Source organism: Acinonyx jubatus, chromosome A1 (assembly GCF_027475565.1).
Source record: "Acinonyx jubatus isolate Ajub_Pintada_27869175 chromosome A1, VMU_Ajub_asm_v1.0, whole genome shotgun sequence".
Classification (NCBI taxonomy): domain Eukaryota; kingdom Metazoa; phylum Chordata; class Mammalia; order Carnivora; family Felidae; genus Acinonyx; species Acinonyx jubatus.
The window spans coordinates 35650899-35668707 of NC_069380.1; the positions used below are offsets into that span (position 1 = coordinate 35650899).

The 17809-nt window shown below is 38.4% G+C and overlaps 1 protein-coding gene across 3 annotated transcripts in view; it reads right to left on the minus strand.

Moving 5' to 3' along the window:
- DIAPH3 (diaphanous related formin 3) overlaps window positions 1–17809 on the minus strand; it is a 503888-nt gene that overhangs the window by 459165 nt on the left and 26914 nt on the right. The gene's annotated exons all lie outside the window — the stretch shown is intronic.

The window sequence follows — 17809 nt, forward strand, 5'->3', positions numbered from 1 at the left end:
TCCCTGTCCCTCCTCCACTTGTGCTCTCTCCCTCTCCCTCAAAAGCAAATAAACAAACGTTTAAAAAAAAAAAGACGGGAAAGAAATCCCAAAGACACAATCTGGACCTTCAGACAATAAATGACAGTGGCTATCTGATGGTTGGCTGGGGACAGATACCAGGTCAAAGAGACTTCTTGAAGAAACAGAGCCAGAAGTGCAACTGCAAACACAAAGAACTCTGCACTAATTCTGAAAAGGGCATCAGAACTTAAAAACAGAGTCATCCCAGTCTTGAAAGCTAGTAGTTCAGTTGTAAAGCCAAAAGTAGAACACCAGAATCTCCTTAGTGCTAAGAAACTTTTGAAGCCCCAGAAGACACTAATCAAACTAAAGCAGCACCTTTGGCAAGCCCATCTCCACCAGAGAGCATAATCGACTCAGCCCCAATTCTAGCAGCCTGAAAAAAGGGCACATTCTTTCTTAGAAGTATTATTTACTTTAATTTCCACGTATTTAAGTTAAATGTCCACCGTATATTCACATACTGCTACATACACAAAGGACCAAGGAAATGCCACGCACAAAGAGAAGCAGACCTAGAGGTAGCCTGGATGATGGAATTGCCAGACGGACCATTCAGAAGGATGTTTGTAAAAATGCTGAAGAATATAATGAAGAGTGAACACAACATAGGAGATGGGGAATTTCAGCAACAAAGTCATGGAAACTATTTTAAGAACCACACTAGAAATTTCATACATATATCGGGGCACCTGGGTGGCTCAGTTGGTTGAGAGTGTGACTTCAACTAAGGTCATGATCTCATGGTTCGTGAGTTCGAGCCCCTCATCGGGCTCTGTGCTGACAGCTCAGAGCCTGGAGCTTGCTTCAGATTCTGTGTCTCCTTCTCTTTGTGCCCTCTCCCCCTCATACTCTGTCTTTCTCATTCTCAAAAAATATTAAGAGAAAAAGAAATTTCAAATGTATCAAAAAAATGAAAAATTCATTAGCTGAGCTTCAGAGTCACCTAAATATTGCTGAGAAAAGAACTGGGAAACCTAAACCCAGATCGACAAAAAGCATGCAAACTGAAACACAAAGAAAAAAGGGAAAGAATAAAGAAGAGAGAAACCAAGAGCTGTGATATAATATGAAGTGCTATAATACAAGTATAATTGAGGACCAGAAAATGGTACATAAGAATGATAAAATAACTGATTTTTAAGAAATCAACTCACAGAGGGGCGCCTGGGTGGTTCAGCTGGTTAAGCTTCCAACTCTTCTTTTTAATGTTCATTTATTTTTGAGAGAGAGACAGAGTGCAAGCAAGGTAGGGAGACATAGAATCCAAAGCAGGCTCCAGGCTCTGAGCTGTCAGCACAGCTGACAGCCCCCGATGTGGGGCTCAAACCCACGAACGATGAGATCATGACCTGAGCCAAACTCGGACACTTAACTGAGACACCCAGGCGCCCCTAGGCCTCCAACTCTTGATTTCGGCTCAGCTCATGATCTCCCAGTTCATGAGTTCAAGCCACGCATCTTGGGATTCACTCTCTCTCTCTCTCTCTCTCTCTCCCTGTCCCTCCCCTGCTGCCTGCCTCTCTCTCACAAATAAATTAATTAAAAATAAGTCAATTCACAGACGGATACAAGCACAAACTAAGAATACCAAAACAAGCCCACACCTAGGCAACTCATAGTCAAACTGCTAAAAATTAAAAGTGAAGGAAAAACCATAAAAGCACAGCCAGAGTTCTGAAGACGCATTATGTACAAGTTAAAAATGACACAAATTACTCATTTTTCACCAGACACTACAGCAGCAGAAGACAATGGAGTAGTATCTTTACAGTTTAGTACTTGGAGAAAACTACGGTCATCCAGAGATTCTACATCTAGCAAAAATACCTTTTGAAAATAGAAGCAGAATAGACATTTCAGACAGAGAAAACCTGAGAGAATCTGTCTCCAACAGACCTGTACTACGAGAAGTGTCAAAAGAAGTTTTTCAGGCTAAAAGAAGGATAACGAGATACAATCTCAAGTTGTAAAATGAAACGAAGAACAGAGATGTTACTCTATTAGATGTTTATAATACAAAAGAAAAAAGAGCTATGTACAATTTAAACTGAGTAACAATCAAGTGGCAGAGACAAGCATATAAAGAGATAATTACATATGGATATAAAAAAACGCAGCAAGATATGTGCAACGAACCATGGTAGCCAAGACAAGGGGCATCAACTCAACATGAACACTCCCTTACTTTGGCAAAACCCAGAAATATACCATTGTCTCCACATGCTCAGAGGTCCAAAAGTTAGTGTCCCTGTGTACCTGAGCACCCTAATTCTTGATACTTGTTTTAAAAAATGAGGAGACACCAAAAACAGTAAGAAATGGGACCGATTCCTCCACCTGGCTTCTGAATCACTACTTCATTGCAGTAACTTCTCTACAGGGAATATCAATTCCTGAGTATAAAACCTGTGCTGACTCCACACACTACATACACAAGAAAGTAACTTCATTAATATGCTAAACTTATAATGAAGTGAAAGTGAGCAAAACAGCATTAATGTGACATCAATATTATAAATGTAAACATGTCAATGAGTGGGAAGAGTAAGCTTAAGCAACTCACAAGCTAATTTGTGAATATATAACCTAATGGTTTCCATCAGCGATAGCTACCCCAAAATTTTCATTTTTGCCAAAAAAACCACAACTTTCTACATAAGATTCTCTCAAAGTCACTGAACACCTTATGTATTTTATGCACTGTGTTAAGAGCTTGAAAGGCAGCATCAGGTTGTATGCATTTGTTTAATTCTTAAAATGAGGAAACTGTCTATGTAAAAGGACGAGCTCCAGAACACTTTTACAGGTAACAATTTCCTAATATTTAACTTCTAAAACAGTATAAACAAACAAAAAAAATCCATTAGGTTTTTAGAAGAACTGCATTTATATCAATAAACAATATCGTAATTTGTACAACAACAACAAAATAGAATTAGCACACCTCCCCCATATGCTTCGCACCTAAACTCTAGGGGAAAGCTGGATTTTATTCAACTGGAAAGCAATTTCACACATTCCCACTAGGATAGCTACAGGCAAGGTACAAAAAATAAGTATATCCCTCCTTTTAGTTTCCAAGTTGACAGAGGTCCGAATACAAACAGGAGATACTTAAGGATCAATGTTGCTTAATTTCAACACTTTTATTTATTTTCCTGATTAAAAAGGATGAAACAAAGGCGTGCCTGGGTGGCGTCCAACTTTGGCTCAGGTCACAATCTCACAGTTTGTGAGTTCGAGCCCCGCGTTGGGCTCTGTGCTGGCAGCTCGGAGCCTGGAGCCTGCTTCGGATTCTGTGTCTCCCTATGTCTCTGTTCCTCCCCTGTTTTCCTCCTTCCTTTCTTGTTTGTTTTCCTCCTTACTTTCTTGTTTTCCTCCTTCCTCTCTTTCAAAAATACATAAACATTAAAAAAAAAAAGTACAAAATAAGAGTCATAGGAGAAAAATACATACGATCCTCCTATGTTACAACAGCAAATTAAATTTGTTGAATACCTCAGGCTTAATTAAAAGCATTCCCAGGTATGGATGCTCTATCAAGCACTACAGGTAGATTCCACATCATCTGGGCACTACTGACAAAGCTAGGTGCAAAATGAACTTTACTATCAAATCATTTAAACATTCTATTGTTTTGTTTTGTTTTGAGAGATAATGCTATGACTCCACTCATAAATGGGGGGGGTAAAAATCCCCCTCCTAATTTATCTTTTATAGAATTGCTCATCCAATTTGCTTGAAGGAAGGCACAATGAAACATGAGCAAAATTTTAAAATACCTTGGTCTGTAAATGCACAGTACAAATCCCCATTACACTGACTGTAAGTTGGTTATTCTGTATTTGGCAATGGGACTGGGAGTATGTTCCCAAGTTGTGCACCTGCACAGCTACTGTTCATTTTCCATGAAATTCTCCTGAAGCTGAACTAGAAACACAACCCAACGAGGTGAACGGTGCCAATGACTTGCCTTTGTTGAAGAATTGGTTGAACACACAGAAGACTGAGAGAATTTTATTTTAATGCTATTTAAAGGTAGTACACCATACTTAATTAATATGGCTTCAGCTGTGTCTGGGGTGTACAGAGTTTTATAAATTAATATCACTTATCTTCACGGGAAGTTAAATGAGCACCCTGCTGAGTATTATCTCACACTGATAATCAGTAATTACAGTTTAAATAAAATTAATTAAACCAAAAACAGGCTCTAAAAAACTATCTGGATTTTAAGCTATAGTTTAACACTGTAATAGTGACAAAGTTCTATTACAGTGGTTTAAATACTGACAGCAGTGACTTTTTTTTTTAATTTAAAACAAAAGGAAGATATTGTAATTATTAGTCATTTTAAATTTGAAAAGCCTGAAAAAGTATGTATGATCATAAACACCCTTCCTTAGAACCTACAAGGGACTACATATTTTCATGCAATCCAAGAGAATCAAGCAAATAAAAGTTCCTCGTAATTTTAAGTCAATTCTAGGTGAATGCACCACCGAAATCTAGAAAAAAAAAGATTATTTAAAATTATCTACCAGTTTTCACACAATCTTGTGCCATATTTAAGAAGAAAAAAACCTAACGGCTAAAACAGCTTGGCTTTTTCATTAACTTTATTCGTAAATAGGCAACTAGCTTACTAAAAAAGCTCCAGCATCTGACTTCTCAATCCTGCCCAACCACCTGTTGCTCTGTTACCCTAACCAAGCTATTTAAACCTTTCAAGATCGTACCTATCACAGTGAGTTGTTCATAGGAAATGAAAATGCTTCTCACCTTTCAGTTTTGGGTTAAAAGTCCTGAAAAGCTGTAGCTGACAGCTCTAAAGCAACACATGTATCTTCACAACCCCCTTCATTCTCTATCACCACACATAGTTCATCTCTTTACATGTCCTTTCATAAGACTTAGGAAAACCTGCAATTTTTTCATTTGTTTTGAAAATGTTGACTGTCTCTTGCCCACTGAAATATAAGTGCCATGCTAAATGAACCATCAACTGTCTTAGTCACTGTAGTAGGGAAATGATCCTGGCTCGATTGGCCAATAGGATACTGCAGAAATGACGGAGTGTGGTTTCCAAGACTAGATCATAAAAGATGTTACAGCTTTTGTCTTGCTCCCGCTTGGATCACTCAGTCTTGGGTATGCCAGGAAGACACTCAGCACCTAGGGGGAGGTCCACGTGTCAAAGAACTGAGCTGAAGAAACTGAAGAGGCATAGAGGCCTCGTGTCAACAGCAATGTGCGTGTGCCGTCTTGGAAGCCCATTCGAGCTTTCAGATGACTTATTACATAGCAACAGAGCACTAACAGCTCCTCATAGAGTAATACTTGTAAATAGCTCTAGCCAACATCTTCACTACAACCTCCTAAGACCCCCAAGCCAAAACCAGCTAGCTAATCAACTACCTGCCCCCAGAAGAAGTGTGAGATACTAATCGTTTGCTGTTTTAAGTCACTAAGTTTTGGGATAATTTGTGAGCATTGCAACAGGTAATGGTTACAGTCACCATATATGTTCAGCCTATAGCACAGAGTATAGCAGATAGTTAGCAATCAACTAATTCATGAAGGTATGAATAACTGAATAAACAATTACTGGATAAAATACAGAAAATGCAGTACGTCTCTCAAGAGGTTTACCACTTGAAGAAAAAACACGATAGAAAACTTATTATAAATATTATAATATTTATTATATGTATTTAAGATAAAATACATAGGTGCCCCCAAGAAAAATCGTAAGCCAAGTACATCAGCGACAGATAGGAACAAGTGATTAATCCTAGGGTGAGGGAACTTCGAAGGAGGCTTGGAAAGAGAATGTATCAGGGAGTCCTGTGCAGCTGATGGGAGAATTACAGAAGATGGTACACGTAGGCAGCCCAACAGTATGCCTGCCTAGTCCATGGTCTTCACTAAAACGCTGGGAACATCAGTATTACTGAGAACACCATCGGTGAGAAACTAGCCATCCGCAGGTATGAAAAGCTAACCATCCCTGTCTGAGGCCACAATCCTATTACTCAATACCAATTCCCACCAACCCAGCCACTACTGCACTCTATCTTTACTATCCCTCAGTGTTACAAGTGGCCTTTTCTGGCCTTAAATTCAGGTTATAGTGAAACTACACTACACTCTCTAGCCAGAGGCTTTGAAAGCAATGTTTTACCATCACCCGCAAAAAACAATCATCTACTTACAGTAGTTTATTTACATTTAAATTTCATATGGTATCTCATTAAATGAGAAGTATACTTATTAGGTTATTAAAATTCCTTGAATATAAATTGTAATATGTAGTTAGTGTTCTACAGCCAACTGGTGTAGGGCAGCAAGTGAAGATGCCTGCACAGGGAAGAATGGAGGCCCCCAACAACAATCAGCACCAACTTGGCCAGTTGCAAGTGAACAACCTATAAATGGATTCTCCAGCCCTATCAAGGCTTCACATGACTGCAGCCAGAGCCCACAATGTCGTGCTTATAAACTCATAAAAACTCTGAACCAGAACTATCCCACTAAGATGCTTCCAAATGTCCGACCCAAGAAACTGAAATGTTAAATGTTTATTATTGTTTTAACACTCTAAGCTTTGAGATATTAGCAATAGGAAAGTAATACAGAGCTCCTCATAGAATACTTTTAAATGCCTAAAATAAATGTAATTACAACAAAAATGGTGTTATGAAATATCTTAAATTTTAGAGTAATAGGTCTTAATACATTACAGAACATGAGGTAACAGGAAGTCTAACTTCAACATAGTGTTGAACACAGACCACCTTTCAAAATACCTTCAGTAACTATAATGTGTTTTGAACATATGTATTTTCTGGGTTAATGAAGTCACAGGTCAAATCCTATGTGTGTATGCATTTTGAATTTTTAGTTTTTTGTTTGTTTAGTTATTTAGAGAGAGAGAGAGAGAGAGAGAGCATGCGCAAGTAGGGGAGAGGCAGAGAGAGATAGAATCCCAAGCAGGCTCTGCACCATCAGCGCAGAACCCACGAACTGCGAGATCATGACCTGAGCTGAAGTTGGGTGCTTAACCGACTGAGCCACCCAGGTGCCCCTTGAATTTTCAGTTTTTAAAGAAGTTACAAATACAGGTGAAAACAAAGTTTTGCTTACAGATTAATGAAAACGATTCAATCTTTTTTTCCATTCCAGTTCAAAGACACCATGAAGGTTACTACAGACTGCCTGGAGGTCCATGGACTGCAGTTTAAGAACCCCTGATAGTAGATACGGAATAACAGAAACAGGAGTAGAAAGGAAAACAACTCCTGTGTCTAATGTCTCTCATGCATTAGGGGCAGAAACTACAAGACCTAAAGATGAGACCAAAAAGGAGAAAACCAACAGAAATGCTTAAAAACAGCTAGAAGCTTTTGAAGGAAGAAGCCAACAGGAATGCAAAGCTTTCAAAGAATATCTAGGTTTCAATTAGAACAAGAAGGAAAACAAACATTCAAAAACAGGCTTTGACTTCCAAAGGGCAAAGTAGGAGGGCTTGAGAAGCCTGGAGGATGTGAGATAGGATGCCTGAGAAAAAGAATAAATGGTCCTAGAGAGGGAGAGAAGCATCTAGGTGCTGATAGGGATTGATTATGACTTCTGATGTTGACTTAGATCAACAGAAAAGTGACGTGAACTGTAGTAACTAATGAAAACTAAGAAGGAAACAAATCATGAAATCATGTAGACTGTCTCTTCTTAAATCATCTTCTCTCTGTCCCTACTGCCACTGTCCTAGTTCAGGACACTTGGACAACAGCTGTATACAGCCTCCTAGCTTGCCTCTAGGTCTTCTCTGTCCCTCCACCCCTAACCACTTGCAGCCATTATCAACACTGACATCATTTTCATCTTACTGAAATGTAAATCCAATCCTGTCCCTCACTCCTGTACTTAAAACCTTTCAACCTTTGCACCCCCATTACTCAAAGGAGGACATTCCAGTCTTATCATGGCTCAAAAGGTCCAGCTTGATCTGAACCCTACTTTCTGTCCAGGCAATCTCTTCACTACTCTACCCGCCATTACACTGTAGGAACCAGATGTAATGAACAACTCAGAGTCTCTTAAATGTGCAAACTGTTTTTTGTGCCTAAAAACCTACCACAACCACAACTCCTATCCCATCTCCATAATCGGGATCATTTCACCTCAGTCTTTGGCTTTCAGTTTGAGCTACATCTTAGGTAGGAGCCTTCCGGACTCCTCAAAACTAGGCTGGATGCCCACAAGTCTGGTGCTTGCCATTACATAGCACGAGTACTATTCTAAAGTTACTCCATCATAGGTTTATTCATTATTTTATTCACCACTGGACCTACTCCTGGAACTTAGCATAGTTCATACAATTGGTGCTCTATTAGTCTTTGTTAAGTAAATAATAAATAGCTTTCTGTCCTCCATGCCTGGGATACAACCCATTACTTCTTCCTTTGCTAATTCCTTCCCAGCAATATCAGGATGAACTCCAAGTGTTATGTCTTTTATATATTCATTAAGAACAATCTGGACTCTTCCTAACACTGACCCTCCAAAGATTGGTCCCCTAGATTAAAAACAACCATGAGTTCTATAATATAACACCAGGTGACAAGAAAAATATCCAAAGAAAAAGATAATCCCTTAAAAATAATATTCAAACCCCAAAGTTTTACCTACTCATATTGTTAAGCACAATTCTAATTTCTTATATACAGATATTAATACTATACACATAAAGGAAATATAAGTTAGCTCTGTAGATAAATAGCACACTTTTTACAAGACATAGACCTGTACTACCCATAAAACAAAAGTTTCCTGAGAACACCAACAATTGTTTTCTACTTGCCTACCTGGCACTTCCATCTGGGATCTATTCAGTTGGTATCCAGGGAGTAAAATTATCAGAGTAAAAAATTACTACAACTCAGGGCACCTGGGTGGCTCAGTCAGTTAAGCGTCCGATTTTGACTCAGGCCATGATCTCATGGTTCGTGAGTTCAAGCCCCACATCAGGCCCTGTGCTGACAGCTCAGAGCTTAGAGCCTGCGTCAGACTCTGTCTCCTTCTCTCTCTGCCCCTCTTCCTCTCATGCTCACTCGCTCTCTCTCTCAAAAATAAATAAATATTTTTTAAAAATTACTACAAATCCTACAACTCCTGCCAGCCTATATTCCAACTTGTCCTTCAAAAGTAGCTGAAAAATCCCCTTCTCTACCAAGTCTTCTCCCAACCTCAAAGATGACCTTACAACTCCACTGGACTTTATACACAGTGCAATGGGCCTAGAACAGTATTAGTATACCTATACAACTGTAAACTGTATACACATCTGTTTCTTCACTGTTCCCAATGGCAGAACAGTCATATTGATCTTTATATTCCTATAACAGTACTAACCACTCAAATGCTTAATGAATGAATGGATAAAAGGATGAATAAACAAGTCTGCACACCCCACTACATCTTAGTCTGTTCAACTCTGAGAGCTCTTGATCTAATTCCCAAGTTTCTACTGATTTGAGGAGGAGCTCTCTAAACTATCCCATAAATATTTAAAGATTCTAAGACAGTACTTAAGTGTTACTACTGAAAACCTAAGTACAGGAAGCTCTAATTAACTCATATTAATGGGCTCAGAAAGGCCCACCTGACTTAGTGAATAATTTAAGCTTAGAGAACTTGCTCTGATGTATTTTACCACATACATTCAATTGCCCCAGTCCATGCTGGTTTATCTACTTAACACAGAAGAGTTTATTTTGAATACATAGCTTCAAAGAAAAACTAGAAAATCTCACACTTGTTGTATTATCATTCATGGTTTTTAAACTTACCAAGGAAAACAGAAGTTCATAAAAGTACAAAATGAACTTCAATCATAGTACAGAAAGTTTTATGTCTTATTAGACCAATAAGAAAAAAAATAATTGTTAAGCTCTTTTTTTAAAGTTGATGATGTATGTTCTATTGACTTTCAAGTCAGGAACATAAATAAAGTCATTCTTTTCTTTCCTAAGTACAATGTCTAATTTGGCACATATCCCACAAGGGATATCACATCTAGGTAGGTCCAGGAGCAGCCTGCAGGTAGACAAAACCTGGTTCCCTCAAGTGTATCTCTCTGGGGAACTCATCTTTGAGTGAACCAGTCTCACAGATAACACCCAGGAATGTGCTAGAGTCAAATAGCAGCATTCACATCAAGCGAGGCACAAGGTCCACAGAGAACAATGAAAGTTTCTCATAGCACTCATCAGAACCCACACTCAGGCAGTATCTTCAATGGCTCTAAGACCTCATCCCTGGTGGCAAAATTTGAGGGGAACCAAGAATGGGCCTGTAAAGTGGTTTGCAAGCAGAGTTTCTCCATGTCCTTTATAATTAAAAAAAAAAAAAAAAAAACAAAGAAAAAAAAAAAAACCAGACTCCTATCCTTTACCTGTTGACATCTCTCAGTCACAAATGACTACTCCTTCAGCATAAATGTTTCTCAGTTTTGTTTACTGGAAATACTAAAACTACCTCATTTCTTACAGAAAACTTCTTAGAGATGTCTTTATAATTCTCAGGATTAAGGTAAGTGACTAGGATACAATTTTCCCTTGTCAATTTAATTTAGAGATCTCAGGCACCTGTGTGGCTCAGTTGGTTGATCACCCGACTCTTGACTCATGAGGTCATGACCTCACGGTTCCTGTGTTCAAGCCCTATGTGGGGCTCTGTGCTGGGAGTACAGGGCCTGCTTGGGATTCTCTCTCTGTATCTCCCCCCGTCTCCAGTTAAGTCTCCCTCAAAATAAATAAACTGAAAAAAATAAAAAAATAAAAAAGCTTTAAAAAAATTTTTTTTAAATAAAGGTCAGAGGTTTCATATAGATGGCTCCAGAGGAAAAGCAGGGAACAAGAAATATACTTTTAGATTTTATATTGGCACTCTCAGATGAGAAAGGGACAGTACTTACATGGCAATGTAACTCTCTTGGTAAAGACCACATTCTCTGGAATCAGTCTGCCATAGTTTTTCTGGCTGCCTCATGACATTGAACAAGTTACATAATCTCTTTTGCCTTAGTTTTTCCATCTTTAAAAATGGGAATAAACTGGCACTTGGGTGGCTCAGTCAGTTAAATGTCCGACTTCAGCTCAGGTCTGATCTCCCAGTTCGTGAGTTCGAGCCACGCGTCGGGCTCTGTGCTTACAGGTCAGAGCCTGGAGCCTGCTTTGGATTCTGTGTCTCCCTCTCTCTCTGCCCCTCCCCTCCCTCACGCTCTCTCTCTCCTTCAAAAATAAACAAACATTAAAAAAAAAATTAAAAAGAGAAAGAAAATGTAAGGTTTAATTTGGGGCATGAACAGTTTCAAGTACAGGTGAGACATCCATACAAAAGTATTCAGTAGGCCAATAGAGTAATAGATCTCAACTTAAAGAAAAGGTCATAGACAAAGACATGGACTAAGGTCATCACCCCAGTCCAGCACTATACACAGGAGAGCAGGGGCCTCAGTAAAGAAACCTGATAAATGACAATAGTTTAAGATAAGCAAAGGAAAACCACACAAAACAAAAAAGGAAAGGTCATGGGGATATGAAATCAATAAAGTTTGCATCCCAGAGGCCAAGAAGTATTTGTTCAAAAAGGAAGGCAATAACTGTATCAAGTATAGCCAATCAATCTAGTCAATTTCCAAAGACTACAACTTAATAATACTGGGGATATAAGTAGTTATTTCATAATGATGAAAGATTTACTACCATCCCAAATGTATATGCACTTAATTCCAGAGCTTTAAAATATATGGAGCAAAACTGATAGAACTGATCAGAGAAATAAAATATCCAGAATTATACTTGGAGACTTCCACACTTCTCTCTCAATAATTGTTAGAACAAGCAGAAAAATCAAGAAAATAGGATATGAATAATACTGTCAGCCAATGTGACTTCTTTATAGATCAATCTAACACAAGCAAAATGCACATGTAACATTCACAAAGATAGACCACATTCTGGGACAGAAAGCAAGACTCAGCAAACTGAATTATGATTGAAGTCACACAAAGCATGATCCCTGGCCACAAGGAAATTAAGTTACAATTCAGTAATAAGAGAGTTCAGGAAAATCCCCAAATATTTAAAAGTTAAACATAGACCTAAATAACCAATGGGTTAAAGACGAAATCAACAGGAAAATCCTCAAATATTTAAAAGTTAAACATAGACCTAAATAACCAATGGGTTAAAGAAGAAATCAACAGGAAAACTGGGAAATTTCTGAACATTCAGAAAATGACACAGCTAAAGTAGCACTCAGAGGAAAATTGATAGTGTAATTGTTTTTATATTAGAAAACAAAGGCCTCAAATCAATTAGGTAAGTTTCCACTTACTTAAGAAACCATAAAAAGGTTAAGGCAAAAGATTAAAATATATATATATCAAGAAGTTAATGAAACCAAAAGCTGGTTCTTTGAAAAGATCAATCAAATTGACAAACCTCTACCCAGACTAATCAGGGGGGAAAAAAACAGAAGACAAGTTGTTTATCAGGATTAGAAAGGGAAAAATCAATACAGATCCTATATCTAACAGGATAAGGAAATATCATAAATTCCTAATTCAAGAACACAGATATGAAAAAATTACTTGAAAGGCCAAGGCTCACTCAAGAGTAATTTGGCCCTGTATCTAGTAATAGACATTACAAGGAATGGCAAATAAGCATAATAAAAGACGCTTAACATCATTTGTCATTAGTGTAAACAATCTGTCAGTTTCTCATAAAGTTAATCATAGTTACCACATAATTCCCCTTCCAAAATGAAACCATACCCCCAAAAACTGTACTCAAAGGTTCACAGCTTTATTCAATCACCAAAAACTGGAAACCCAAACTGTTGAATATATAAACTAGAAGTATTACCAAACAATGGCATACTATTCAGTAATAAAAACAACGAATTCTGATACACTAGAGGGGGTCTCAAAAGCACAATGCTAAGAAGCCAGACACAAAGGCACTGTACTAAGTGATTCCACTTATATGAAATCCTAGAAACGGAGTTATATGGTACAAAAAGCTGACTCATGTCTCCCAAGAGCCAGGATAGGTGGAAGAAATTGACTACAAACGGCACAAAATCTTTTGGGCTGATGGAAAGCTTTTATATCATGATCATAGTGTATACATGATTGTATACGTTTGTCAAAATTCATCAAATTGCATCCATAAAATTGGTATATTATGTTAAATGTAAATCTTTCCTCAAAAAAAAAAAAAATCATGTTACTAACTATACCACTAATGCTGTGAATGCATAGTTCACCAAGCATTTTGGCATTATTTTTCCCTTGTAAAGCTCTATAACCAGGGACACCAAGGCCCAACAGTTAAATACGCAAAGTCACACTGCTAGCAAGTGGCAGCAACTAGAAAGAGTCCTCAGATCTCTCTGTGAGTGTCTGCTCTTCATTTTATGATCTGAGGACTCTTTCTAGTTGCTGTACAGGCCAAGGTCTCTTTTTAAGCTACAGTCATGAACCACATGTGGGACAAGGAACCAATGTAGTGGACTGGATCCGCCCCCCTTCCCACCCTCTTTTTTTGTTGTTGTTTTGTTTGGGTGATTTTTGTTTGTTTGGGGGGTTTTTTTGGGTTTGTTTGGTTTTTTGATTAATGAAAGGAGAGGAGTAAAAAGCAATAGAAAGGAGTGGAAAGGAAAATATCAGAGTTCGTTGAGCTTAGAAACATTAAATATTAATTCATAAAACGGTTTCGATGGAGAGAGAATTTGTATGTGTATGTGAACTGGGCTGCAAAATGAAACATACTTCTTAGTATATATGCTGGGTCCTATAGTCAAGAAAGTCTGAAAATCCTTGCTGTAGGCTAAACCAGAGATTACAACAGTAATACTGGCTACCAGGGGGAGAAAAGAGTAGACAGAGAGGATCAGTAGGAGCATCGCACTTGAGACAAAAGGTTCTGAGGGACAAGGGAGACAATAACCAAGTCAAAAACAACTTCTAAACCACAAAAACACTCCGTGGACACGGTCATGGAGAATTCAGTATTGTGTCAACCATATTCAATTTCTTCCAGTTGACCTATTCCAACCAGCCTCCCTTCGCTGCTCTTGTCTCAACCCTTTTGCCTCTACAAAAAAAAAGCGTTCTTTTCAACCCAGGTACAGACAAAGGATGGTTGCAAACTAAGTGACTTTTTCACCTCAGACGCACTTTACATGGCATGAATGCTCAGGTATTTGTAGAATGAACACTGTTTAAAGTATATGAACTCTGTCTCAACACTAGAGCAATACTTCCTTCAACCAGACAGCGTCCTATGAAATTCTGATTGTAACTCAGAAAATAACCTTGAAACGTGAAGTACTTCCATAGGCCTTTAACAAGCAATTTAAAGGGATGGGTGTTTAACACTAATGCTTCCCAGAATGTTGCAACTTCATGTTTGTAAAATACTGTTATCCAGATCTGTGACTGCAGCAGACGCCATTGTTATGGCACCTTCTCTCAAGTTCTACCAAAAAAAAAAAAAAAAAGCTATTCTCACATTAAGAAGCTCTGAACTGAAAACACACATACCATACACATTGTTGTCGGGGTAGCAACCTTTAATTAGAAAACATATTGCTAACACACATCAAATCATCAGTGGCCAATGCTTCTCTGAGCTCTAACTCACCAAAAATCATTTATAGAGCCCCCGAAACATACAGCTATGCTTTCCTCCCTCAAAGCTCTGCATCAATCTGTGACATGGCCTGTAAGGCTCAACTGCAAACCTGTCACGTCACCCCCGCTGTCTGTGCACTGGGACATATTTTTAAGAGGGGTTAACAAGGAACAGAAATGAATGCAGCAGTTCAACACACTTTAGTGAAACTCACCAAAACTCTATGAGGAAAGTAGAAAAGGTATAATTAGTCCTACTTTACAAGTAAGTGAGCAATCAGATAATTGATTTGCCAAGGTCAAAGAGCTAAGAAGAGGTGAGGTTCTGTCTTTCAACAAGAGTCTTCCGATTCCTAATCCAATGCTCTTTCCATGGTGCGTCAATCAATGAGTTAGGTTTACTTTTCAGTGTGTCTTGTTCAAAATAGCCAGGCTTTTTCTCTAAGCTCCACAGCAATGGACCCAGCTGCCTGAACTAGATTGCCTGCTTGATCCCTCCCTGGTCTTAAGCCCTAGCCTACTCAAGAGCCAGGCTAAAGCACAAGATCAGAAGCGATCAGGGAGAGCTGGGGAGACTGTAGTTCAGTTAAGCAAAAGGGAAAAGGTCAAGGAGGAATCTAGAACAAACAGTCATACATCCCTCTAAGGTAAAGGCAGAGGCAAGGCAACGGTCAGTGATCCAGGCAGGTGGTCACAAAGACTAACAGCAGGTCCTTGTCAAAGCCCCCCCCCCCTTTTTTTTAATATAAAACTCTTTTACTCTGTGCAAAGGCAAGGGTCCATCTCTGGAAAGCCTGACCAGGACCAAGCCATCCCCAGATCCAAAGGCAAGTAATCAAAAGTGATGATTCACTCTTTTCATTCCTTCAACAAAAAATTTATAAAAATGCTTAACATAATACCAGACAACATACCAACATGCTGTCTCTTCCTTGAAGATGTTTAAACTGGTGAGAAAGTCCTACAATGATATACTGCTTTGATAAAAAATACCACACAAGGCAGTATGGTAACTCCCAAAAAGTTCTGACCTTACCCCACCCAATTACAAGGAATAGGGGAGAGGAGGAATGGAGGCAGGATGGAGAGAGAAGACTGAAGTCTTCACTGGAAGGAATCCTTTTGTTAATGTAAGATCAGAGCAAGATAGCTTCTAGAATGACTTGGTGAAGCCAATCTGTAGCAGGACTCTGTTTCTAGAACTTAGGGTAGAGACTGTGGGTGACAATGTACAACGTCAATCATAACGAAGCAAAGATCAGTAGCTCAATGAAGAGGAAGAGGGGTGCCCGGGTGGCTCAGTTGGTTGAGCTACCAACTTTGGCTCAGGTCCTGATCTCACAGTTTGTGAGTTCGAGCCCCGTGTCAGGCTCTGTGCTGACAGCTCAGAGCCTGGAGCCTGCTTCGGATTCTGTGTCTCCTCCCCTCTCTGCCCCTCCCCTGCTCATGCTCATGCTCTGTCTCTCTCTCTCTCTCTCAATAATAAACATTAAAAAAAATTTTTTTAATAAAAAAAGAAAGAAAAAAAAGAAAGAAGGAAGAAAAAGATGTGTAGTGCCCATAAAATATGAACAAATCTCAAAGGTCCCAGAATAGCATTCAGCAATAGAAAGGAACCAAGTAGTGATACAGGCTACAACACAGACCTTGAAGCCATTATGCGAAATGAAAAAATTCAGTCACAAAAGACCATTTATCACAGGACTCCATTCATAGGAAATATCCAGAAGTGGACATCTATGGAGCAAGTAGACCAGCCATTCCCTAAGTCTGGTGGAGTTGGGGGTAAATGGTGAGTGACTGCTTTTAAGTAGGAGGTTTCCCTTTCGGTGATGGAAATGTTCTAAAATTGATTGTGGCAATGGCTGTACAACTCTGAACATACTAAAAACCATTCAGTTGTACATTTTAGATGGGTAAATTGTAGGCTATATGAACTATATTTTAATAAGGCTATTCTAAATCTACCATTGTATATTCTTATAGATGTTCAAACATAAAAATTACAGATGGTTTTATTATCAGTCATAAGAAGGCATTTGAAGGCTGAGTTAGCATAGTACATGTTTGGGTTTGGAACTTTGTGGAACAAGATTCAAGCCACAGACACCCAACTTTCCAGCTGTACATACTTGGGCAAACCATGTACTTAACGTAGTTGACCCTCAGTGCAACTGAGTGCTAAGAGGAAGTCAACTCTACCTTGCATGATAAGAAATAACATGTTCTCTGTGTAAGTGTTCCGTATCACTACAATTTTCTAAATACCATTATCTGAAAAATCTTATCCAGGAAAGCTTACATGAACAACCCTTGTTTTAGATATTATCCAGAGGAATAAAACAGAACATTCTAATTGAATTTTTCCATCCTGCATGTCACGATCTAGATCTCATTTCTCTTTGCCTGTCCACTTTACCCAAGTACCCAAGATGGTACGTTGGATAATGGGTGCGCTAGACATTTTTTAAGTGTTTACCATGTTCTACACATTGTTTCATATTACATGTAAGGTGAATTTGAATTCAGAACCAGATCAATACAGCACTGTGCTTTGTCCTATCATGCTTACATATTTTTTTTCACATTATTGTTTATTTCAGCCTTACTACTGTTGTTATTCCCTTACCGTTAGCCAAGAGTTACATTCAAAAATCTATTTCTCAGAAATATGTACTCGAATATACAACAATCTGTAATGGTGCTATAGAGTGTTAATTTCTTATAAGCAAGCCTATTGTTTTCAACATGCAGAACAAACAGGAAAGCATGTCTGGTTCCCCCATTTTTGAGCATTTTTTTTAATACACGCATGACATTTTAGTCTGGTTTACTTTGTAGCAACTACATATTTCAGAAAAGCTGAATGTCTTTAGGTGTTTGTTTTTTTTTTTTTACCTCTTTTTTAAGTGTGCAATTCATCCCCAAAGAATGAGATGGATTTGAATGATTCAAAGTTGACTAACAATTTGTAATTAAACAATTTTTTTAAATTAGCCCATCAACGAGTTACTAGTTCCTTTTACTATTTAAAAG